At 36.0% G+C, this 22,590-nt stretch overlaps 1 long non-coding RNA gene across 1 annotated transcript in view; it reads right to left on the bottom strand.

Annotated features, from left to right (window-relative positions):
- Positions 1-571: 571 nt before the first annotated feature.
- Positions 572-22,590, bottom strand: part of LOC136007403 (uncharacterized) — a 48,504-nt gene continuing 26,485 nt past the window's right edge. Inside the window, exons 2-4 of the long non-coding RNA XR_010609685.1 lie at positions 17,345-17,441; positions 2,431-2,604; positions 572-853 (exon numbers count right to left, since the gene is read on the bottom strand). This is a non-coding gene — a long non-coding RNA (uncharacterized LOC136007403). The remainder of the gene's footprint in view (positions 854-2,430; positions 2,605-17,344; positions 17,442-22,590) is intronic.

Here is a 22,590-nt window from a genome sequence, read left to right as displayed (position 1 = left end):
TGTAGTAGAAGTACAAAATGACTGTTAGATGTTTACTAGCAAATTAGTGTACTTTTATTAATGTATTATTTGGAGTGTATAAAACACCATTTATGTATACCAGAAAAGTGCAAAATTGCACGTGTACATGCTCCTAAAAGTCAGGAGCATTTTTATCCATGTGTAACTCGGGTAGGCTCTTTAGGCTTTTCTCAGATAAATATAACCACATGAGTGAAGTCCATATTTACTATATTATTTTCTTGACTGCCTGTGGAAAGGAATTAGAATTAATGAAATCATGAATTGTTGATTTCATCTTTTTCTGTGTGGTGAGGGAGGAGATACCATTAGTAGAAGCTGAAACATGAGCAAAATCAATGAACATTCTCAGTATCTCATACACTTGTGGGTTTTCCTAGTAATGTAGAGATTGTCTGCATAATGAGAAATCCAATTTGAGGCCCTCTAATTCAGTGTAGAAACTGGTTTAAGCCATGTCAGAGTCAAATCCCAGCTGTGACAAAGATATTTTATCACTACCAAAGAAGAACACAATAATTCGTACAAAACGGTGCTTTATTGTGCTCTGTGCAGCTTCCAGGTCTATTTCAGATCTTGTAAATTCCTACCTATACAGTCTATATCTCTCAGCTGTAAGTTATAGAAATCTTCTATGCTTCCTCTTGACATCCATCACTAATTGGCTCTGGTTTTATTATAGTATATGTGTACAAAAGAAACGTTGTTAGAAATACAGATCTGCGCTCCTGATAGGCCGGATTCAGCATTTATGCTAGAGATGATTTGATCTTCTTTGGTGATGAAATGCAGAACAATTTCCAGGCTAAGAAGCTGGCATTATACTTGCTTCCTACAAAGAGAAAAACAAAAAAAGAAACTGCACACTGAGTAATCCACTTCTGTATGTTTTCTACTTATTGAAGCTCTGGGCTCTAGATAAAAACAAAGTAATAACGTAACAAGCATCTCAATACTAGAAATTAGTACCTACAATTACAAGCATGATCCTGCATAACTGTAGACATACATGATCCTCATCTTTGGTGAATTAGCCACTAGAGATAGTGTTACAGAACCACGACAATGGAATTTGCTGCAAGTTTTATATTATGGCTTTAAAATACAGAAACTTGCTGAAACTTCACTGAAATATGGCTTGGAATTACTATCAAAGCTGTAGTGTCTGCCAAAAACTAATTAAAAAGCAATCTTGAGTAAACTGGATTTAAAAAGATGTAGACATGGAAGTCAAGTTAATTATCTCATCCATTTGTGATTTTAAAGGTACAGTAACATCTTACATAAAATATTATTTTGCAAAAACATTGATAACTGTAGAGTGTATATTGTATCAAGCCAGGTCAGAATGAGACCCACTGTGGTGAATGCACAATGAATGGGTGTCCTGGGTTTACCAGTAGCTATTTTGCTCCTTCTTAGTAACTGGTGCAAGCTCTGTGTTTTGACTTCCAGGCTGGGCAAAGAGCTGATAACACCGATTGTTTTTAATGGTTGTTAAATGATGCTTATTCTGGCCAAGGACTTTGTGAGTCTCATGCTCTGCTGGGGACGAGGGGAGGATGGGAAGAAGCAGTGACAGGACACCTGACCGAAACTAGCCAAAGAGGTATTCCATACCACAGCATGTCATGCCCAGGGAGGTAACTGGGAGTTACCTGGAAGGGCACGCTCTCTCTTCGGGACTCTCTCTCTTCGGTGGGGTCGAACTCGTTCGGCGGTGGTATCGTATTCTCTTCTCTTGTTATTTTCTCTTATCAATATTATCATTGGTGATAGCAGTAGTGATTTGTGTTATACCTTAGTTACTGGGCTGTTCTTAGCTCAACCCGTGGGAGTTACATTCTCTCGATTCTCCTCCCCATCCCTCTGGGAGCAGGGAGAGTAGGCGGGGGGGGGGGTTGGTGGTGGCTGAACGAGCTTTTGTGGTTGGGTTTAAACCACGACAATGGAGGAAAACTCACAGAATTTTTTTTTTTTTTATTTAGTACATCCTTGTGCCATACAACTTTTAAGGCTGCCTCTGTGTTCATTATTGTGTAGAGACTGTCCCCTTTCTGTGCCCTTATGCTCTCAGATAATATGGAAAATTGTCAGGGTGGAAATAGGGAGATGTGGAATATATAGAATAAGAAGCTTATATCTGAATCCAGTCTCAGATATGGTGACTTGTCTGTATCTCATAAAGGGGAAATCAGTATACAACTCTTTCTGTGCCTTAGGGTTTTGTATAGTGCAGTATGTTAGGAATTCTGCATTAGCCCCCCAAAGAGTTATTGGAAAATAATCTCCCTGACTTTATCTATTATTTACTTGTTCATGCATCAATTTTAAGTTGCTTCTTTGTTCTTCACCATTAGGCTGTATACCAGTGTCATTGGCAAAAAAAAAAAAAATTCTTCTAACTACCTTGAAGAAAGCTGTCCTCTTGGCTCAATTGGAAAATAAGAATTCTTCAGAATGTAAGGAAATTCTGCTGCTTCAGTCTGCAGGTCGGCTCCTTTTATGGAACACTACTTGATAGTGTAGCTGTAGGCTCAGTTTAGTGAACTAAACACATTCCTGTGTGTGGTTAATTTTCCCCTTGAAAGTAGAAATAGAGAGGAAAAAAGAGCATGTGACTGTAGCACCATTTTAGTTTAGTTTATTGCAAAATCACTGTACAGGTATTATACCTACTCATTGGATACTAAAGCTTTATAGTGAATTGTAAAGAGATAATTTTATCCTTTGAAAATATATTGCTTATTAAATTCAGTAAATTGTGAATTATATCATAGAAGAAACAAACATATCTACCAGCCCCTTGTATCATAAGGCTTCAGCAATTTTAATAATATAAATGCCATTAAAATTCAGTTTTACTTGTGAAATAAATACGTTATTTAAATTTTTGGAGCATATGATTCTAACTATTTTTATAGTAAGTGTTTATTTTAATATTTCTTGAGCAGACAGGATAATTAATTTTCGTTTCTCAGAGCTTTATGAATTTTGCGTAATGCTACTGAAGTCAAAACAGTGTAAAATTATGTTGGGTCAGAATCAAAGTATAATAGTCACATCGAAGCCAGCAAATAACTAAGCCAATATGACGGTTGTATGAACTTTTACACATGCTTTAGGGAATCTTTTTCGTCTCATTGTCTTCCTCAAAAATATGAGCATGCACAACAACCGTGGGAGTGCATGCACAACAAATACACAAGTGATTAAGAGAGCAAATAAGCAAGCAAGCTGTCAAACTAACCATTGTTCATTCTTGTGTTTTAAACTTATTTTAAAAAGAGTCAGATTCCTTAAAAAGACTCTAAAAAAGTTGCTCTTCCTTCTGCCCAGTGACATTTTATTATAGACACACTGCAGTAGAAAATGCAGCCTTTTCAGCAAAAGCTAGAACATTGTCAGCCACAGAGATAAAACATTAAATTTACTTTGACATCAATAATGAGCTTCTGGCAAAATTGTGTCTTCTCCTTGCGGCTGTCTTTGGAAATCACTCATCTCAAAAAGAGCAATGTGCATTATATCCAGATTCTGACCAGATTCTACAGATTAATAAATCAATTTTAAGTTTGTTGTGTTCTGTTTCCTGTCTGTAGCTGTGACTGAGAATTAAATTATACTGCCGTGGATTGCAGCGGAAGTGGGATTGCTCACTGGGACCATTTATTTCTTACATATGCAAGTGGTTTTACTTAATCTTTGAATTAATGGTCTCAGAAGATTGTTATAATTTTCAAAGAATGTGGATATTAATCCCACCTTATATTTTCATTTATAACTGTCAAACCTGATCCAGGACAAATGCTTTGACAAAGCACTGTTTTTATGAAACAAAGTAATAGCTAACCGAGATGCTCGTCTAGCCCAAATAAGATACTGTACCCAAATGCTTAACACTGCAAGAAAAAAATGAAAGAAACAAATCTGGAGGAGTCATGATGCTTCCCAGGTTTTCCTGTTAGTGCTGAGAAGTGTGTGACTGAATGTACTACACCCCCACCCTTGACAAGTATAGAATACTGTCATCTAGAAAACTTTTTTTCTTTTATTGTGTACTTGCAGTAATTGTACCTTTTTTTCTCCACCTCAAGACTGTTAGTAGGTTACATCTGAGGAAAATATCTTACCAATAACAGCAACTTTGACCTAAATAAGCCTTGCAGTTCTGGTTTTCTTTTACAGGCATTGAGCAAAGGCCTGAGGAAAGAGTTCTTGTGCCTGGCTGGTAAATGAAAGTGTTATTGAAACAAGGAGCATCTTCATATGAAGACCCCAAAAGCTGCAGGAACTTGAAGCAATATGCTTTACATGGTTATAAATTCTAGCCTGTTTATAGTATGAAATCCCACCACAAATGAATGTTCAGGTTCTGGTACAATCTACCTATCTATCCATCTGTCTGTGTCAAAATGAGATGTGCTCCACATCTTGGACAGAATGTACTATGTTGCTACAGGTATTTAAGCTATTTCCTAAAGTCACAAACATGACCTTAAGTATCTGCTCAACGTAGTATGGAAGAATAGGTCTGTCTTTAAAAAATGTGTAGCCTTGCATCATAAAGTAAATATACATGTTTATGATTAGGTATGTTAATATTCCTTAATAAATTAGGATTAGGAGAAAAGGAACAAATTACCTTTATTAGAAAATATAGGTATTTATGTTTCAGCTAAATCTTAAGGCTTCTGAAGTGGTAAAAACCAAGCCAAATTAAGCTACTTGTTTAGTTGCTGATGCTCTGCATGTGCTCTTCGTTTATTTAATTTCTACTTCATTATTTACGAAATTTGATTCCAAATTAGTTAGTTAGAAATAGTGTCTACATGAATGAGTTTGCCTGATAATATGCCACAGAAAAATATGCTTGAAATCAAACCACCTGAAGAAGAAACTGGTTATGCAGTCATAAATTTTGGTCTTGAAATTTTGGTCCCCTTTACCTGGGAGGATATACTATAGCGAACGTAACAGATACTTAACTATTTACCAGATACTTGGTAGGCCACAAAAGAAAACAATCCTTTTCTTCCCCCGAGGAACAAAGTCTTTAAAATATACACAGTGACATAAATGTGTGCAGTGACATTTTTAAAATACGTAGTCTATCGTTAAGAATACAGATGCTGAATCAAGCATTACAAAGTCCCGAATGCTTCTTTTCCACAATTAGCATTAGTGTTTGATTTTTATTTTTTTTTTGTCACCTAAATGATTCATGATGGAGAATGGTTTTAGGATATAAATAATAATTTTCTCTGATATTTTAGCATGGAGATGAGAATAAACTACCAAAAGTGTCTCTGAGATATAAAAGCTTCAGTCAAATAAAAATGTGCTGGTGTGGTATAGAATGTAGCACCTCCGCATGGGAATTAAGTAATCAGCTACCCAAGATGCTTGTGAAACCCCAAGTTAGTATCGTTTTCTTTTTTTTTTTTCCACTTCTGGTCCTACACATACCTCAAGTTAAAATCATAGCCATAGTTTCAGGTCACATAAGCATGGATGTTTTGGCTTAACTCTTAAAAACTGGAACTGAGTCTCATCATTATTGGGGTTTCTTTTTAATGCAAAGGTTCAGAAGCTTTAATCCTGCCCTCAGCGGGCCACAGTCAGGATTTCAATTGAGTGCACAGGATAAAATCTGTTAAGTGTCTAGAACATTTTTTCGACTTTCCATTTTTTTTTAGGATTGAGATAGCTTCTGCTTGTTGGAAGCCTCAGCTGAACCAACCCAAGGCTTGGGCACACTGGATTTTCTTATGTGTGTCTTTGTCAGACACTTACGCTATGTCACTGAACTTGTGTATTATTTTTGACCCTAATGTATTATTATGATGCTTTAGCCAACAATTTTCATGCTAACAAAGAGAAATGAGTAGCCTTAAATTGTTCTAAGTATTGATGTCATTTCATCAACCAGTCATACTAATGAGGTCTTTTTAAAATAAAAAGTCTTCTGAAAGGTCACCTATGTTTATATTTTAAAGTGGAAACTCAGAGCAATATTAAAGTGTTCAGAGTTCTCAGAATTGTATGACTAGTTTTACTACAGTGCATGACAAAAATGCTGACAGGGAACCCTCAGGCCACCTGCTAGGCATAGCAGAATTCACTATGTGCCATATTAAGGGCTGAATGACAAGGGTGACACTGAGTTGCTCAATAAAATAGATCTTTCACATCCTGCAAGAAATGAAACCTTAGTGTTTCAGGACAAGCATTTATAAACACCCAAGAGAGCTCTGCAATATTTATATTTTTTAAATGGGATTTCAGTATTCTATCTCCTTCAGCCCCCAGCTGGGAAAAAGAAGAGTAAGGAGAACTGAGTGAAATGCAAGAATTCAAGCAGCATTGAGGTATTTGGAGTTTTTTCATTCTACATTTATAGTCATGCTACATGTCATATATACGACATTTTGATATTATCTAAGCTCTGCATTTGAATGAAGCAGCAGCTGCTTGTTGGACTGCAATATTCCTATTGCAAAGAACTGTTGCTTCACATTAGGAAAAAAAAAGCATCTGCAAGCATCTTTTGATTTCATTTTAGATTGTACAAAAACTATGAAACTCACAAATCTGACCCTGAACTCTGATTTCTCAGCCTGACTACCAGGTCATTATTCTTTTGCCCTTGCAGAGAGACTGTTTTCACGAAGCTGAGGTTTGCAGACTGAACTAAGAGTTGACCTTTCTATCAAAGTTAATAGTGAGTAATTCAGAATCTAGCCCAAATTACACTAATGTATGTAGATCCATGAAGTAATGCTTATGTAATCATTGATGTAATAACACCAAATGATATTGTTAATATTCTTTTGAAAGTTGTGACTATTATCTAAAGCCAGTCAAATTAAATTAAACGTTAGAAACAATTGCTTTTTAACCCTAATACAAGTGGAAGAACATACAACATGATGGGATTATAGTGAGAGAAGGTGGCTACAAGAAAGAAGCTCTGATTCTTCAAGACTCATTTCTCCAGAGATGCTATTTAGCTAAATAATTACTGATTTCTTCTGTTATATTGTAATACAACAAATTGGCAGAAGAGTATGGAGCATTTTGCTACTTAATATCTTCATTTTCTGTTTAACCAAATCAATTTCTGGTGTGTCAGCAAATAAAACATGAAATAAAATTTACAGCTGGGAAAGAAGATGATATGCCACATGGTGGTGTCTGATGGACAATTAGAAAGCAAACTATCATGAGGGATAGGCAATACATATATACACAAGGTTCACCTTTCCTGAAACAGGAACATTTAACATTCATTGTCAACAGTATCCTTACCTAAGGGATATAGCTCAAAGTTCAAGTGTGTAAATTCTCATGGAAGAAAACATTTTCAATAGATAAAAGACACAAAATGATAATGCAAATGTTGTGTTTCCTCTAATGTATTCAAAATCAAACAGTCCATAGTATGATATGTTTTAGGTTAATTAGTTTAATCTATTTTTTAACTAAGCTGATGTTTCCATGCCAACAAATGGTTTTCAAATCATGGAAATCTCAGTGATGTAGTGTAAAAGTAAAAAAATAATTGCCTAAAACATTACTTTGTTTTAATTCTTTTAAAAAATATGTGAAATGCCACACTTGTAGCTCAAGTTCAGCTAATGGCCCCAGCTCCATTTCTGTGAGGTTATTATTTAGCTAAACTGTGCTCATACATCAAGATTGATTGTACCACAGTACCAACTTTTCTAAAATTCCATCTTTAAATAGGCATATGCTAGAAATTAGATACTCACTACCAGCAGGTACTGCTCATAGGTCTACAGCACTGCAGAAAACTTTTTTTTATTCAGGTTGATTACCACAAGATTTTTTCACAGATTAGGATCAAATGTTGTATTAGCAGTTATAAGCAAAGCTGCAGTGTGATAGAGAAGGCAGCCTGGGAGGAAAATACTGAAATCTTAAACAGATTATAGGGATATTCAGACTAATTCAGTTGTAAAATCTGGTATATGAGCTGTGCAAACAGTATGCAACTAACACGGCCAATATGAAATAGATTTAAGAGTATAAAAATAGTTTATCAGTTGAAATAAAGGACCCCTATGATTTCTTTGGGGAAAAATACTTCCACATAGGTAGAGACTGTGACACTGGTGGCTGCCACAACAACTTTCCATCCTGCTGACAAGTGGTATGTTCCTTCCTTTTCCCTTTCCCTTTCCTGTTCCCCTTTCCCACCCCCTTCCCATTCCCCTTCTCCTTCTTCTCCTTTTCCTCTGTGTTTATATTCATTACTTAAATTCTTTGTTGTTCCTGCTAAAAAAATGGTGCTGATATTTTTTATCTGACCTCCAAGCACTGTGAAAACTCTGTTATGTTTGGAAACTATCCATGAGAACAGAAGCTTCAGATAATGCAAATGACATTAAGCAGTTATTAAAGGAAATAATAAAACAGCCTTGACAGAGCTGGAGCCAGAGGATCCGTTCTGCCAGGCCTGTGTCTCAGATCTCTAGGCTTTTTTGTTCACTATTTTTTCTCTCCTCCTAATCCCTTAAGTCTTGAAATGTATCCCAGGATGGCACAATTCAGCAGAACGAGGGGGGAAGGCACCATGAGTAGACTAGTCTTCAAAGGTATGAGAAAAATGGGTTAAAATTCTCTAAAGCTGATGTTTGTACAGGATCCAGGTTTCTTACTTCTTGGTTTACTGGTCTAAACACTGAGCTGATAAATAAAAAGACAAAGGCACATCAACCAACAGTATTAAAAGAGAAACTCTTCTCATTTTACAAAAGGAAGGGGTTACACATCTAACCTGAGAAGAGGAATTCAGACTAGAAATCCAATTCTGACAGTAACCTCTTCTTATATTTCAGAATTAAGTTTATAGACCATGAAAGGTATAGGGTTTCAGGTCCATTCTGCTTTCTTATTTTCTACTGACTTATTCAAGATGGAGTTTGTTGCAAATCCCCACTGTGCCACTTCAAACTTCCATGTAATATATTGGGCTCTTCAGCATATCTTACACGATATTCTGCACAATTTCTAACACCGCCATGTCAACATCTTTGTAGATCTACTTCTGGAATTTAGAATTTCTTAATACCAACACAATCAATGCATCTAAATCTGGCCTTCTGTGTACAGAATAAGCACACCAAAAGTAACAGCTTTTCTATTTTCTGAATTAATTTATTAAGGCCTCTTAAATTATATATCAAATTAAATCTTTATGTTATAGAGACTTATTCCAGTTTTGGCAGCTTTTCTTTTTTATTTTTCCTTTTTTTATTCAGAAATTAATAAACACTTCTCCCGATGCCTGTGTCATACTCTGTTTCTGGCTGCTTCAATTAAGTAGACAATCATTACCATGTTTAAAGTCTGACTTCTCCAACAAATCTGATTAAAATGAGTATGACACTGAATATACCTCTTTTGCCACTGATTTAAAAGTTACAGCATAATTATGCCAGATTGCTAGAACTCAGCTATTTAAGAATAGAACATTAATGCTTACAGGGTGTGTTACAAATTGTCTTAATTTTTTGTTAGGTTCTTCCCATCAAACTACATCTTCCTAAGAAGATATAAAAACAGGATCTTCAAAAATAATTTAAAGAACTAAAGCATTCAAATTACTGACCCTTTCTACCAAGTAAACGCAAACTGCAAAATGGTGAGAGGTTCCAAGAATATTCTGTAGATGACAAATAATCCATATGTTGTTGTGGCGACCAGAATGAATAAAAACTTATTTTTATACTAGAAATTGAAATAATTCCTGTCAGTTAGTAAAACTAATTATTTTTAATTAGTAATACATCTTGAAAAATTGGAAATTTCCAAACATAAGCACTGTTAGATTTATACAAAAAATTAAGAATCAGGATAAATAGCAAATATGAATTCTTTGTATTCATAACAAGAATCAAAATTATAAGCAACTTATTTCTCATTAGAAAAAAAATTAGTCTGAGTTATCATATTTGCTATTTTAGCAAATCCCACACTAAAAACATAAGCTCAAAGCTTGAACTAGTACTGCAGGATGCTGGAATAAAAATAATAATTTGGGGGGGGGGGTTGTTAGGGGTGTTGCAAAATTTTTTAGAACTATTGGAAAAATAGTTCTTGGAATATTTATTGGAAAAATAATAACTTTTTGAGCAGGTGAGATTAGTTGGAAAATCTGTAACGATAACTAGTACACTAAATGGTTTCTGAAGTATTGAAGTAAGGACTTCATTAAGTGGCACCAAGATTGCAAATTCAACTTGCTATTTCCGCTTAGGAATGTAAGATTAGGATTTATTTCCGTCTGAAGGAAGAAGAATGTTAAAATTAGCATAAGATCCATTACAATGAAGAAGAAAAATTGTAATGGTCTAGTAGATGTTTTAATTAAAACTGGGCTAACCCTGGGAGACTGGAAATGTCAACTGCAGTTGGCCATGTCAAGCCACAAATGTGAGCAGTCCAGTGACAAAAAAGATGATAATTGAGGGAAGCAGAAAGGAAGAACTACAAATCACCACACATTAATGGCCATGAAACTTAGAAGAAATGGAAACAGCAGTTGTGCTGAACTGAGACAGCCACTTATATTGGCACTAAGCAGTAGCTTCTGTCAGTGCCGAACCACTTTAATGCAGGGTTTTCTGTAAAATATGATTGTGAAAGTAGTGCATATTTGCCAATGTGTAATTTGAACAGCCTCATCTCAGCTCCTATTTGTCTGTTTTTCTGTGCACACAATGAAAATACATATTAAATTTTTTCCCTTCACTCCCTTTTGTGGAGAGATTGGTGCCTGAAATTCAGCTTCACCAAGTTCATTTTCTGCAAGTAATACTATCAAATGTGTACCATTCTTCAGCAGAAAAAACGTTATTCAAAGTTCTCTGTAGGTTTATGAAACATATTATTTATGCCGTAACATTATTGTTTACACCATCTTCAGAGTAAAATATAAGGAAGGCAGCTGCTGAAAGCCAAAATGTTATCTTGTAAACACAGCATTTATCTACACTATCTTTTGAACACCACTTACTTACTGAAAAATGGAGTGTGTGGCAACTAAATATAATATATTACCTAGGAGTGTGCTAGAAGATAGACTGTTTCCCTGAAATTTTTAAGTTCTTTGCAAATACATTATTCCATTGTGTTGCTCTAGGTTTGACAAGTCCTCTTGTACATTAACTACACTTTGAAAAGTTTGTGGTTTGGCCAGAAACATAATCCTGACTCCAGGAGCACATCAAGTACTACATAAGAGTTAACAAAAACCCAAAGTCAGTGATAAGAAAATGTAAATAACTGTTTTCTGGCACTGCTTGAAGCATTGACTGAAATGCAACTCTAAATCTCCTGGAATAATATTGCGGAGTTTATTTAGTAAAAGTTTCATAGGTGGGTGCATAAAAGCAATGTAGTGCTGTGTAATTTGTTATGTGTGGAATATTCCTTTATTCCTCTGTATTTGAGCCAGTATGACAAAAAAATACTCCTAATCTCTCACCCCAAATTAAGATGGAGAAAAAAGTTTCCTGCTAAAATACACAGACAGACAGACATGTAGAATCTCTTATAAGTGACCCAAAGAATCATCTTCAGAATTAAATTTTCATTTAGTTTACTTGTTTTCTACTTAGCCTAATTTACTGTTAATCATTGAAGTATCTGAAAATCTTCCAGCAAAACACTGAGCCAGATGACTAATATAATCCACCTGTTGGTTTTTTTTTTCCTCATTTTAGCTTCTGAAGCACTATACAGAATTGACTGATTTAGTTTTAGGGGGCTTTAATTACTACTGTTAATTTAATAAGTATGCTAGAGGGGGACAGATAAGAGGCAAGTTCCTTGCCCTTGGAGTAAAAAATAGTGATAACTGTGCTAGCATTTAGTTTCTGGTGTTTCTTCTGCTGTGTTTTCCACAGGTTTGTCCCAGGAGTGTTTGACAAGTTTTCTGAAGTGTTTGAATGTGTAAACTAGGCATTTTACTGATGACTAAATATTTCCTTTATGTGTTCTGCCAGGTTATGAATAAGCCTCTTATATTCCTTTTACATCTATGTTCAATAAATACTTTGTGCAGATATTTCATTTACTGGGATTTATCAAAAGAGTTTATCCCAACTTTAGCTGCTGTTATATGTATATGTATATATACAGGTTATGGTTAACTGCACAGCTTTTTACTATTAAATGACAACTCACTATATTGTGCTTGATTTTCAAAACTTGTTGAAGTACTAATTCAATTGGAACAACAGTAATAGTAATGACCAGTTTTCTGCTCCACATCATTCTTTTCCTACAGAGGTCAGATATGCATCCCTTGTTTTTCAGACTTCGACGTCAGACATGCATTGCTACTGCATTTGATTTCCACCTCTGCAGTGGAACTACAATTTTCCACCCCACAGTCTAGCTATTTGGAAAATTAGCTTCCTCATTCCTCCTGAAAGTCGTCTTTGGGTAGATACAGAGTGATCCTTGCTGAATCACAAAATGTGTGTAGAAGTAGGTAGAAGGACAGGGCTGGAGCTGGCACTATCTGATGCATAAAACAAAAACTTAAGTGAGCACAACCAAGCATGCTGCACTCTAGGAGGATCAACTATTTTTCTCTATAAGGGAGTAAGATAAAAAAAAAAAAAAAAAAAAAAAAGCTTGGATTTTCATACTGGCCTTTGGAATAAATATACAATCTAATGCCTGAATAAGCCCAAATAACTCTCATGCAGGTGCAAGTTAGGTGCCTGAGACAAGATTTATCTTGTAGTGTTTCTGATAATCTTGACTTCTTCATATTGGAGGGTTAAAGTTATAATCCAGTTGTCTTATTTTTGCTATATGATTTTAACAGTAATTTTGCTTACAATTTAGGCTCACCACCACTATGTATGCACAGTGTGAAATAACTTCTAGACTGGTAGCAAGTATGTTCTCATTTATTACCAATCCTCTTTTACCTTCAACTCAGTTTAAAATCAACGTTTTAATTTTTTTTTCTCATTTTAATTCAAATTGCTTTTCCATGCTGCATTAAGTGACCAGAATTATATCACAGGACATGTTAGTTTGAATTGTAGATACTATATGAACATATTTAAATGACAGACTCTTAATGTTATGATGATATTTTACACCAAGTAAAGTGTGTTTAAATTTATTAAATTTAGAGCAAGTGCAAATCAGGCAACAACGGATAATCACTTTATTCTTGTAGTAGTAATTGCTTCAGGCAGACGGAATTATTTAAGTCACTGATGAAATGCAATGACAGAGGATCTCAGCACTGTACCTGCAGTGTCTAAGTGTCCTGGTTTGAGCAGCAGCAGTCAGTTTTCTCCTTCTTAGGAGCTAGTACAGTGCTGTGTTTTGATCTTTTGGCCTGGGAACAGTGCTGATAACGCCGATGTTTTCAGTTGCTGCTCGAATGTTTGGTCTGGCCAAGGACTTTCTGAGCCTCATGCTCTGCCAGGGAGGAGGGGAGGCCGGGAGGAAGCAGAGACAGGACACCTGACCCAAACTAGCCAAAGAGGTATTCCATACCACAGCACATCATGCCCAGGATGTAACTTGGAGGGACCCGGAAGGGTTGGGACTGCAGGGTTGGAGGAGGTATCGGTCGGTGCTTGGCTGGGGGGAGTGGGGTGAGTTATTGGTCGGCTGGTGTTGAGGTGTTGTATTCTTTCCTCTTGTTATTTCCTTTAGCACTATTATTATTGGTGGTAGCAGCAGTGATTTGTGTTATACCTTAGTTACTGGGCTGTTCTTATCTCAACCCGTGGGAGTTGCATTCTTTTTGATTCTCCTCTCCGTCCCTCCAGAAGCAGGGGGAGGGCAAGAAGGGGGGGAGTGAGTGGACGAGGTTTGTGGTTGGGTTTAAACCACGACACTAAGAAAACTCAAAGTGTAAGTGAAGAAATTTTAAAGGATTTTTATTCCAGCATACTCACAATAGCAGCACCTTGTGTTTTTTCTTTTTTTCCCCTTCAATAATAAAACCTAAATAAAATCTCTGGTCTGAATACTCAGAAGTTATTACTCATGATTTCCTACACCTCATTTTTGGGTCAGCTCAGGACAGTTGCCAAGCACCAGCTTTTCAAACCATCTGAGTGTGGCAGTTAGCTGCTTAAGCACAAGTAACTAGTGCAACTTGAGATGCTCAAGATCCATCAGGCCTTTGTTTGTCACCTTAGGAAGGTATGGTTATCCAGTAGGCCTGATGTCATAATTACTCGCCTCATTTCACATGCCCTAGAGCATATCAGGTAGTCTATAATTGGGTAGTTGAATTCCACACTGTGTCCACCAGTTGAAAGCTAGTCTCTTTTACCATGACCCAAATTGAGACCACAAAAATCAGGCCACAGAATGACAATTTAAAATCTTCCAAAATTAGTTCTGCTGTTGCTGTAATGGGGAAAATGATTTACAGGCAAAGCACACCCCAGGACTAATGGGCTAACTGTGTCTAAAATGAGGACAAAAAAACCCAGAACTGATTTGCTACCTAGAGAAAAGTAGAAACTGGGCAATTTCTAGTGTCATCTAAAGCCATTGTACTCCATAGAAGTACCATCAAGAAACTATAACCTGGATAGTGGTATATCTTCAAACTCAGGAAAAATTGGTAAGGGTTACAATCCATACCTGATGACACCTGCAGAAGAGAAAAGAAGAAACACCTGGTGTAAAGAGAAAGAAAAGGAAGTGAGAAAGAGAAATGAGACATACCTAATTTATATTGCTATTCTAGATATATACTAATATTGTGAGTAGTCCTTGTGTATTTCTAATGTGCAATAAGATCATAACCAAGGACGTGATGGTAGCTGACTTCTACTACTTCTTAAAAAATTAGAATCTGGATACTTACTACCTTTACAATGTTATTAGATTTATGCAATATTTTCATGAAACATTATTAATAAGAAATTTATTCTAAAGTCTTATGTAAAATTGGCAAAGCAATATGGGGTTTGTTTTTTCATTTTTTAATAATGTTTCTAAATGGAAGAAAGTAGGAAAGATGGTTTGGTCAAAATAAAATGGAAAGAATGGTATTTCTAATTGCATGGAAATGAACACCAGACAACAGCAGTACAACCATAGCCAGGACTATTCATAGAAACATGGAATCATAGAATGGTTTGGGCTGGAAAGGACCTTAAGACCATTTAGTTCCAGCCCACCCTGCCATGAGCAGGGTCACCTCACCCTAAACCATGTCACCCAAGACTCCATTGAACCTGGCCTTGAACACTGCCAGGGATGGAGCATTTGCTGCTTCTTTAGGCAACCTGTTCCAGTGCCTCACCAGTTTCACTAGAAAGAACTTCTTCCTTATATCTAGCCTAAATCACCTATGTTTAAGTTTAAACCCTGTCATAGTTTAAGCTCAGCCGGTAACTCAGGAGTACGCAGCCATTCACTCCCCCCAACTTTTCCCTCACCTTCCAGGCGGGATGGGGAGGAGAATAGAAAGAACGTAAACCCCATGGGTTGAGATAAGAACAGTCCAATAACTAAAGTATAATACAAAACTACTACTGCTAATAATAATGATAAGGAAAATAACAAGGGGAGAGAATAGAAAACTAAAAAGGGAAAGGCAGAAAACAATAAACACAAGCGATGCACAATATAATTGCTCACCACCAGCCAACCGATACCGAGCCCAGCCTGAGCACCTATCTGCCCTTACAAGTAACTCCTCCCAGTTTATATACTGGGCATGACGTGCTGTGCTGTGGAATACCCCTTCAGCTAGTTTGGGTCAGGTGTCCTGTTTCTGCTTCCTCCCAGCTTTTTGTTCCCCTCCTCACTGGCAGAGCATTGGTCAGGGTAAAGCACTACTTAGTAACAGCTAAAACGTTGGTGTGTTTTAGACTAAAGCACATCGGTATGGCAGACTAAAGCCACAGCACTCTACCAGCTACTAGGAAGAAGAAAAAAATAACTGTGGATCTTATCCCTTTCCTCCAGCGTAACAACCAAACCACACACTTAGTGTCATTGGCAAACTTGCTGAGGGCACACTCAATCCCACAAGATGTTGAACAGGATCAGTCCCAACAGTGATCCCTGAGGGACACCACTCATTACTGTTTTCCAACTGGACACTGAGCCATTGACCACAACTCTCTCCAGCCGGACATCCAGCCAATTATTTATCCTCTGAGTGATCCGTTCAGCAAATTGATGTCTCTACAGTTTAGAGGCAAGGATGCTGTGCAGGACAGTGTTGAATGCTTTGCACAAGTCCAGGTAGATGTCATCAGCTGCTTTAACCCCATCCATCAGTTCTGTAGCCCCATCATAGAAGGCCACCAAATTGGTCAGGCAGGATTTCCCCTTAGTGAAGCCATGCTGGATGTCACCAAGCACCTTGTTGTTTTTCATGTGCCTTAGCATGACTTCCAGGAGAATCAGCTCCACAATCCTTCGAGGCACAGAGGTGAGACTGACTATGGTATAAAGATCGGTTCAGTTTCTTTCCACTTTTGATTGTACCTTTGTTAGATTATTTGTCATACAGCAATACCTTCCTGAAATCATCAAGCAACAAAATGAGGCTAAAATCACATCTATCATTTTCTGACTTAAAAGGCACACTCTGGTATGACCTCAGAAAGCATAAAACTGCAGGATTTGAAATCTTTGTAGCACATTTGGGACTGGAAAACAGAAGGTCATAGTTATCTTGGAGAACAAACTATAGCTGGCTTTAGATACAAGAAAACCAAAGAAATTGGAGCTATAAGACTAGCAAGACCATTGTTGGCTTATACTGACAATCTAATTTTAAAAGAAAAATATTTTTGAGACAATATTCACCGAGAGGCGGGGAGGGAAGAGGTCTATGCATGGACATCCAGCCCCAGTGTGGGCAACACTTAGAAGCCAGGATACTAGCCTGAACTCAAAAATGTTAAGTACTAAGATGTTGTTTACCTGGGTCTATACCAAATGTCTAAATGGGACTGGAGTGACATGAGCCTTGTCAAATTACCTGTGAGTGCCATAGGATAGAAATCTTACACAAGAAACTTTATAATAGACATTGCTATCCACCCACTACACCCATCCTTTTTAGTAAATAGATTTCAGATTATGAGTGACGCGGTTCTTTTCTTGCTGTAACCCTAAACTAAGCCCCACCTGACATACCTATGCACTCACAGCCATTTTGCAGCTGTCTCATCTTCCTGTTAAGTCTAGTTTGCATGTCACAGTACCTGAGCTAACTCGTCTGTGCCTATATTAGGACTTTACATGTATATCACATTAGTCACAAAAAAAGACTTACGGATACATATAATCTTGACTGAAGCTCCAGATTTTCTTAGCAATAGGTTTCTGTACGTTCTTGCTTTGCAGAGTAGTGGCTGGTGAATCACTGTAAGCTGGGTAGATAAAAGAAATAAGAACAGTTTCCTGATTTCAGCAGCAGCAGAGAATGCAAACAATCTTCTAGAAAATGCTGAAAAAACCTCCCTGTAAACTGCAGACATGGATTAATAGACATCAATATATACTTAAAATATATTTTCAAATATGTAGCACATTAAAAAAAGGAAAAAACATAGCATGGGGAAAATTTATGTTTTTTATATAAATCAAAGTTTGAGAATTTCTTACCAAAGTGAAGAAAACCTTTGCGAGATCACAGTAGCTTTTTTCAGGCACAAGCAAAAATGTCAATAGAGTTTCAGAGATTCTTAGCCTCAGCATTCTGCAGTGTGCCCACCAGTGTCTTTTGAATTTTGAAAACTTAGTCTCCTCTGTGCTTTCAGTTTTGTCACTGTCTTCTACCACAGCAGCTTATTTGATGAAGGAAACACTTACTGACTTTTACATATATGCTTTCACACCTAAATATATACTTACATTTTTGTTTAAGTTTTTCTGTTCTGCAATAAATTAAGAAGGGCAACAATTCCACAGTTTGTTTAAGTCTGATAAAAGTTGTTTATGATTTTAGAACCTGACTAAAAATATTTAAATATAATGTCTATTTACTTAACTCTTATAACTGTTAAAAAAAGACCAGATCATTTGCCTGTTGAATTAGTATGACACTAATAACAATGCAAACTATTGTGCCTGATGTGTTCAAATTGGGGTGTGCATATCTGATGTGTTCAGATTGGGTTTGCATTTCATTTTAGAGGCAAAAGTTTAGACTGATGAACAATGTAATTGCATCACTCTTGGGCCTTGGCACTGGAGTCTCTTATAATTGTAGCATAATGAAATAATGAAGAGACTTTTTTTTTCTTATTTTTAATTTAGAAAGGCTTGGGGATAGGAATAGTTGAAAACAGAGAATACCAATTAGCTTCTCCATTCCCCTCTGCTCTTCTGCCCTGTCTTCCCGAGTCCCTTTCCGTTTTAGAACTACCTACTTGAGAATTACAGTCAATGTATTTTTGTGATAATAGGAGTCTTTGAATAAGAAACAAAATGCATCACATGTGGGACATTCATTTGATCATGCTATACACAAAGATGGAATTGAAGAGAGAAATTCATTCCAGATTTCAGTATTTTGAAATTTTTCATTTTAAATTTCAAAAGCAGCAATTACATGATGCTGTTTGATGTAGTCCAAAACTGCTGTTTCATATGTAGCACATCTGATAGTTATTGAAAATTCTAGAAAAAAAATTCTAACCATCATAATTTAAATATTGTCTTATTCCTACTTTCTCAAGAGATTTTAAAACAGGTCTAGAAGGGTCTATTAAAATGCATTTAAGCCCAGTACACTTTGCAGGTGTCCAGTATAATGAACATTTTAAATGGGTATGCTCTAAGGTTAATTTGTTCTGTAAAATTGCCCAGACCCCTCTAGAGTATTCATTAGTAGAATAAAACAGAGACCTAATCCAGATAGATGCTAAAGGATTATCATTATTGCTGTAAGAATGACTTTGATAAAATTCTAATTGGTATTGCCGCATGGGGACTGAACAAATGAAGCAGATTATGATAAATACTAGGTTTCAGACCTATCTTAACTAAATTCTGAGACTGGGATAAAATAAAGTGATCAAATTCATCTGAAAACAGATAAGCACTTCAATTTATTCCAGAATTTCTTTGGGTGGCATGAAAGATAAAATTATACTCAACTGCAGATAATTACATCAAATGTCAGCACAATACAATTAGAGCTAAAAGACCATTGCAGCAGTTATTTTGCTCTTAACAGCATCTTCATAGCAAACAGTCTTTTGTCTCATTAGTGCAGGACTGACAGATTTAAACCTGTAGTTATACACATTAATCCATAATAATATCAAATATGATCATTATATTTTCTCTCTGCATTATATATAAAAGATAAATTTTCTGCTGGACCACTTAAATACAAGAGAGAATCTACATTATCTAAATAAAATTAAAATAAACCATCTTATTTTGAATTTAGAACTGTAACTGCAAAAATTCCTGTGTCATGACACCACACTTCCTATGCCAATAAAACATACTGTGAGTTAAGTAGTCATTGTATAGGTCCATCAAACTGAAATTTTAATTCTTTGGTTGCCATTATAGTTCCTGCCCGTATCAAAAATTCTGAATTGGTATGTTTTCATGTGAGTGAATATAAAATTATCATCCATACTTGGTCTTCTTTCAACTATACCACTGGAAGAATAGTTCTATTCGACACAAGTTATGGTAGCAGAACTTTTATTTTGATTACTACAGGTCAGTGGTCACTGCAAAAAGATGACTTCTTTCTATGCTGTGGTAGAATGCCATTATTCTGGATATATTCATGTGCAAAGTCAAATTATTACTTAGATTGTTTATGACACCTTAAAGATTTTTTTAATTATAAGTACATATATTAAAGCTATCTACATAAAGTTAGATGTCATATATAGTTGTGCTGAATGTGTATCTGTGTAATTTTACCCTTTTTCAAATAATCTAAAGTAAGTAAATGACATATGCATGTGGACACATTTGTAGTACCTGTGTTTATATCTGCAGTATATATGTATATTAGTAAATATGACAAAAAAATCACACATAAAGAAATTTAAGAAATCTTTCATTAACTAATTTTTTAAAAATCCCTGAATCAGTATTTCTTACTGAACTGGGGTTTTCTCAGTCTAAGATTTAAATTTGCATCCATCTATACCCACGAAAAGTTATTCAGAATGCCAGTGGAACATAAGAATAACAGTCAGGAAGTAACCATACAAACTATGTAGACTTTAAAGTTAATAAGAGCCTACAATTCAGGAAAAAGAAAGAATTAAAAGTCTGTCTTTATATTACTTTTTAAAAAAATGTTGAGGCTGGTTAGTGAAAATATCTTTATGCATTTTCAGCAGTCTTTGAGCAAATGTGATATCTATATTCTTTCATTACATTGTTTACTTAGAATCACTGAAGGTTATTGCTGAGCATAGGCTGAATAAAAGGATGTCATATAATTCAGAAATTATTTTGTTATGGATCTGATTTGTTTCTTTAAGCAAGTTCTCAGATTTAATTATTTTAAAATAAGTGTTCCTATGACTTCATTTTATTACTCACATTCATCTGTTCCTTTACACTGTATTGGAAAATATTGACAATATGATCTATTCAGGAGTTTTTTCTCATGAGTATTTCCTAATGATGTCAATAAGGTTTTATCCTATAATATATGTCATCAGTAGACAGCATTGAGACCACAACCACTTTTACCACAGCCTCCTGCAACATGTTTATAAGAGACAGTTCTAGTTTACATTTTTAGTCAATGATGAATTATATAGATTTCATGTATATATATTTCTTGCTCCTTTCTACTCTATCACACTTTTAAATGCAGACTTATACAGCTTGAGTGTTTTTTTTTATCATGAGGTATGCTGTTAAGGAGAGCTGCTGCTATTGTAAATTATCCATGTGTGTCATAAGAGTATTTCAAATAGCTCTATTGTACCTGTCTGATCAAGTGTGCACAACCAATATATTATAGCACCAGTCACAAACAAGACTGAGATGTTCTGTATCATCTGTTGACCAGGTCAGAAACAAGTAATGAACAAAACCTCCATATATCCTTTGAAAGAAAAGTTTTAGGGAGAGTGGTACTATTTTAATTTTGTATAGCAGAAGTTTTTCTATTTTTTCAATTATATCAACTTGTGCAATAAAAAAGTCTCCCTTCCTCACTCCTCTCCTCATTTTCTCTTAAGGCTACCATTATATACATGCCTATGTCTATTAATTTTTCTAAATCTACTTTTATAGTTTCCAAGACCTGTAGTAACCCACTTCTGAAGAACGTGGAAGCCTCAGAAACATATTGGTTTTGCTTTCAGTTCTGGAACAGAACAGCTACAGGTTATGCAGAGAAGTGATTCAGAGCAGCCCTGCCAAGAGTGCTTGTTGATAAGAAACTGAACATGAGCTGGCAGTGTGCGCTCACAGCCCAGAAAGCCAACCGTATCCTGGGCCGCATCAAAAGGAGCGTGACCAGCAGGTTGAAGGAGGTGATCCTGCCCCTCTACTCCATTCTCGTGAGACCTCACTTGGAGTATTGTGTGCAGTTCTGGTGTCCTCAACATAAAAAAGTACATGCAGCTGATGGAACAGGTCCAGAAGAGGGCCACGAGATGCTGAAGCACCTCCCATATGAAGACAGGCTGAGAAAATTCGGGCTGTTCAGTCTGGAGAAGAGAAGGCTGCGTGTAGACCTCATAGCAGCTTTCCAAAATCTGAAGAGGGCCTAAAGGATGCCAGAGAGGGACTCTTTATCAGGACTGTAATGACAGTACAAGGAGTAATGGGTTCAAACTTAAACAGGTTAGATATAATGAAGAAATTCTTCACTATAAGGGTGGTGAAGCACTGGAATGGGCTGCCCAGGGAAGTTGTGAATGCTCCATCCCTGGCAGTGTTCAAGGCCAGGGTGGACAGAGCCTTGGGTGACATGGTCTAGTTCCAGCTCCATGGCAAGAGGTTGAAACTAGATGATCTTAAACTGACTATTAGTAAACTAAATATTCTATGATTCTATGATTAAAATAACATACTGGTGTATTTAACAGAATACGTTTCTTTCTTACTGGATAAGTCCCAGTTGTGGAACAAAGAAAAAAGCATTTCCAGAATTCTTGATTAAACAGGAACTTGTTCAGCTTAACTGGAAGCTTTTCAAACTATTTTAGATTATATTTAACTGATTAATTGAAATTGACCTAAATGTATTAGCAAAAATTAGAAGCTAAACAATCTTGTTACTGGAACACAGATAAGTGAAAAGCAATATACAGTTTGATTTTATCAGTCGTTTGAATGAGTTCAGTCAGTGTGCTGGTGATTTAAATTAATTCTTTTTGAACAGTTACACAAAGTTTTCTGTTGTAAAAAAAAAAAAAATCAGTGAAAGAATAACGTAACATAGTGGAACTGAGACTGCTGAAATACAATTCTCAAGCTGATTTCTGTCAGTTTAGGATGATACAGAATGAGAGATAGAGGAGTGAAAAATGAAGGACTTCTGATTGAAACAAAAAGCAGACCTCTGTAATTTTG

This window comes from Lathamus discolor, chromosome 1 (assembly GCF_037157495.1).
Source record: "Lathamus discolor isolate bLatDis1 chromosome 1, bLatDis1.hap1, whole genome shotgun sequence".
NCBI lineage: Eukaryota > Metazoa > Chordata > Aves > Psittaciformes > Psittacidae > Lathamus > Lathamus discolor.
Note: the sequence above shows the minus strand (reverse complement) of the source record. Positions and strands in the feature narration are given on the sequence as shown.